We start from the raw sequence: 4,481 nt of genomic DNA, 5'->3' as shown, positions 1-4,481 counted from the left end.
CACCCTCACGGTGAAACCATGGAATGTTAAGAAATTCATCTCTCTAAATGCGAATGCATATTTTTTATCCTAACTTATGCGAAAAGTCACGAAATATAACTAATAGAGTAATAAACAAATTAATCAAAACTAAAAGAATATCATTGATAAATACACAAACATTTCCACTGTGAATTACTATTCTACTTTCATTTGCCACTAACCTATATTTCTTTATACACGAAGGTATTAATTAAAAACAGTGATTTTATTGTTTTCAATTAGGTATAATGAATACAGCATGAATTATGAATTTACATGTCATCGTAAATATATAAAGATAAGATTATAAAAATGTTGGACAAGCAAAATATGCATTTGTCCCACATAGATATAATCCTAATTAATGATACTGCATTATAATATAACAAATTTTACTTTTATGCTACTTACTTTTCGAGATAAGCAGGGAAAGCCACAAAGAAAAGCTGCTACACCTGTACATTTGCTTTTAAAACTATAATAACAAAAATAATATCTCAAGACTACTCACACAGCGCCATCTAGTCCCAAACTATGCAGAGTTTGTGTTAAGGATATTAGACAACTGCTATAAATATATACTTAATATACATAGAAAACACACAAACCGATATATCATCGTCATGAATGAATCTGATCATCATACTCATGAGTATGATGATCAGATTTTACCATAAGTTTATTATATATGTTCAGATCTTTGTACCGTACCGAATCCGCGATCATCGGAAGTAAAGCGGTGTGCTAAACCGCTAGACCACGAAGGCTCTCAAACTGTTTATTTTTGTACTCGACTAACTTCTTCGGCATTCAATTCTGCTTGTCCTTATCAGTATAATCTAAATGTACGTCAAATGTTGTTTGGAGTATAATGAATAGGGAGAGGTCGTGGCTGACGGTAAACTCCTTCTGCGAGGAAGCTATTTCGCGAAAGGAAGATGTGTAAAGGAAGCGGAAGTCTAATCGTTCCGCTACTCTGATCCACCGCAGAAGAGTCCGATCTAGAGGCAGTGGCATTTCCAAGTCAATATTGACGTGTGGATACACGTAGGGTCCAGGGTGCAGCCTGCACCCTATTTTCTATTAGATGGTACAAAGATATTAGTTTGTACCATCTGATAGATAAGTGAAGTGAAGTGATAGGTGAACCTTACTGACCAGTCTAAATTTCATAATAAGAAAAATAATGTATCTATATTTTTTAATGTCGCTCAAAATAAATTTGCATATTTAAATTATCTTTCCTAAACTCTTAACGACCTCGGTGGTCTAGCGGTCTAGCACACCGCTTTACGACCGATGGTCGCGGGTTCGATTCCTCGCACGGCACAAACATTTGTATCCATGAGTATGATTGTTTGTATCGGTCTGGGTATGTATAATATACAAAAAAAATCTATGTATATGTGTCAGTTATTTAGTACCCATAACACAAGCTTTAGTTATCTTAACTTGGGTCTAGATGTCGCTGTGTGAATTGTCCTGAGATTATTATTATTATATTATTATTAATCTTTAAATTCTCAACCCTAACCAATAGGCATCAAGTGTGCAATCAGCTTGTTTGCAAGTTTTAATTCTTTACTATTTTTCCTTTTCGTTGATAATTAAAAAGAGTTTTTATTACCTACTTAATAAATACAGTTTTATGTCACCCAATAATGTTATAACTTAGAGCTCTCAAGATAATAGGCACGTGTCTTTGTACGCTGTCAGTTATTTCACAACTATGTGTTCTAACACGCATGTGTCCAGTAGTGTAATTATCTTGTATTGTGTAAACCTCGACTGTGTCTTCACATAATTAGCCGAAGTACTGCATAGTAACCTATACTAATATATACAGGTGAAGGATTAGTTTGTTTGTACATGTGTATTTCTGGACATAGCAGTCGATTATTTAGAAAAATCCTTTTTGTATTTAATAGTCTAATTTTATATGCTATTATATGCCCTAATACTCGTTGGGTGTTGTCCAGATGAGCAAAAATAAAATTTAACACAAGATTTCATAAGGAAGCTGTTACATATGAATGTGGATAGATATAAGGGCAAAGATAGGCCGAGAAAGAGATGGATGGACTGTGTGATAGATGATATGGTAAGAAAGGGAGTAAATAACGAGATGACTGCGAACAGGGATGAAAAGAAGAGAAACTCGTATTACGCCGACCCTAAATAAATGGGATAAGGAATAATCAGATGATAATGAAAAGATTTCATAGTACAGGCAATGTTATATACTACGAAATAAGGATGGCGAACAATTCTTTTAAAATAAACGCCAGCGCAGGTGAATTCAGATAGCACAGGTAGTATTGAAACAAGTATATATATATATATATATATATATTAGGGTGTCCCTTATATGGGTAAAAAAAATTTTTTTTCAGATATCGAAATGCATACCCCTTAATTCTTTTTAAACTACCTAAACTTAATCAAATACAAAATTTTATATTTAAATGTCAACATTAACCCGAGCCTACAGAGCCTTGAATATTTTAAAAATCGTTGTCTTTAACGCTTGTCGTTGTGTATGTGTAATAAAATGAAATAAAATGTTTAATAATAATAATCAAAGAGAAAGTTAGAATATAGTATTTATTAATCAAATGAACATCACAAATATTTTCTTTTAAGGGTCTCTTTTTTACAGTCTGGATACAGATTTCTATGCTCTTGTACACAAAAAACTCTTGTAGGTACGCAGGAAAAACTGTTTTTGATATTCTTTTGCAGTGACTAAGCCATTGAAATCTTGCATAAGTTTTACAGCTCTTTCAGCTGTATCATTCACGGCCCTTAAAGAAAGAACTCTTGTTTTAGCCTGCAAATAGGTTACATTTTCGTCCCATGCAGAAACGGTTTTCTTTAAGAAGTCTGTATCCATATTTAAACGAGCAAATAAATTTGTGCTCTTGACAGACACAAAATCATTTAATGATTTTCCTGCAACAAAATACAAGATATATTATTATCAGTTTATTAAGATGGATATAAGATATAAAACTATTTAATTTTTAAATTAAATAACTTAATACGGTTTAATTATTACATTTATCAATCAGGTCAGGTCTAGACCAACCAAATATAAAAATATGATAAACGCGATAAAACCGATTTAAATTAAAATGTGTAACATTAAAAAAAACTATACTAAAATAAATGTTATGTATTTCTACTTACCATACAAATAATCAGACATATCTTCTTTCGATGGACTGTATCTTTTTACAGAATCATATAAACTATGTCTTTGTAAGTTCGCTACAATATTCGTCTTAGTTTGTTCATCTACTTCATCATCAAAGAGTGATAAAACAGCTATGTCTTCTTACAAGTACCAAAAATGTTGACTAAACTTGCTCAGGGCAGCTTTGGAGATCTCTTTATTAACAGTTTCGTATTCTTTAAGACTTTTTAAAAAGCCCAAAGCTTGATTTGGGGCCGTGACTGCCAGACTATATCCAAGCCATGGTTTTACGTATATAACTGCAATGAATAAACAAATATCTTGAAGGGCTCTTTTATCCTTGGCGCTAATTTTGAATTGAGTTTGCAACAAACATATTTTCAAAGAGTAAATGACTCTAGCCATCCTAGCTTGATGCAGAAGGTCTTATTTTAATATTTTTCTTTGACGATTTATTTATCGGGAACTCATCACAGCTGAGATCTAGGGCTTCTACTACAGCCTGAAGTATATAGACAGAGTCCCTTATGCTTAATTGACATCTATCTAAAGTGGCAACTAACTTAGGAGTGATGAAATCTTTCCTTCCTCTTTTTGAAGTAGTTACAGAACTTACCATTTGAGATGTTGATGGCAAGGGTTCCTTAAGGCTTTCGTCAGAGCTGGTATTGGGATTGGGATTTTCTTGCGTTTCGATAAAATCTTGTGTAGTTAAAGATGACGATAAACTTTTGGAACATCTTGTCTTTTTTTCTCTTCTTTTAAATTTCACTGTCTTGTTCTTTTTTCTTTCTCAGCTAACTTTTTATCTACTCCCGCTAAACATCCTAGACGCCCTGGTTCTCATTGTTTTTGTAAAAATATTTTATATTCTTCTATTTTTATCCAGTCCAAAGCATTTGCGTGTGCTATATCGAATAAATTATCTAAATTGGCGTTTTTTTTTATTTTTTTGTAACTCTCTCCAAGCACGGTGAAGATCCACAAGTTTTTTTACACAGTTAGGCACAGGTCTGGTAGGGATTCTAGCTTTTTCCCAGAATATAATACACTCTCGAACGGCAAGATTTGCGCTTCCATTAACAGTAAATTTAACTTCGCGAATGTTAAAAAAGAGGACTGCAAGAACTTGACGATTAGACGGCAACTTTGCTCCAGTTATTTGATGGTTCACGTCACCAACTAAGAAAATACTTTTTTTATTGCTTCTTAATTCCACTGCCATTTTTTTAAACATAAAAACAATATGTTAATCACAAGAGTT

At 32.8% G+C, this 4,481-nt stretch overlaps 1 pseudogene; it reads right to left on the bottom strand.

Annotated features, from left to right (window-relative positions):
* Window positions 1–2,515: 2,515 nt before the first annotated feature.
* Window positions 2,516–3,622, bottom strand: LOC131843571 (uncharacterized; annotated as a pseudogene).
* Between the last annotated feature and the right edge of the window lie 859 nt (window positions 3,623–4,481).

The sequence above is a fragment of the Achroia grisella genome, unplaced genomic scaffold (assembly GCF_030625045.1).
Source record: "Achroia grisella isolate CSIRO2021 unplaced genomic scaffold, CSIRO_AGI_Agris_v1 utg319, whole genome shotgun sequence".
Classification (NCBI taxonomy): domain Eukaryota; kingdom Metazoa; phylum Arthropoda; class Insecta; order Lepidoptera; family Pyralidae; genus Achroia; species Achroia grisella.
Note: the sequence above shows the minus strand (reverse complement) of the source record. Positions and strands in the feature narration are given on the sequence as shown.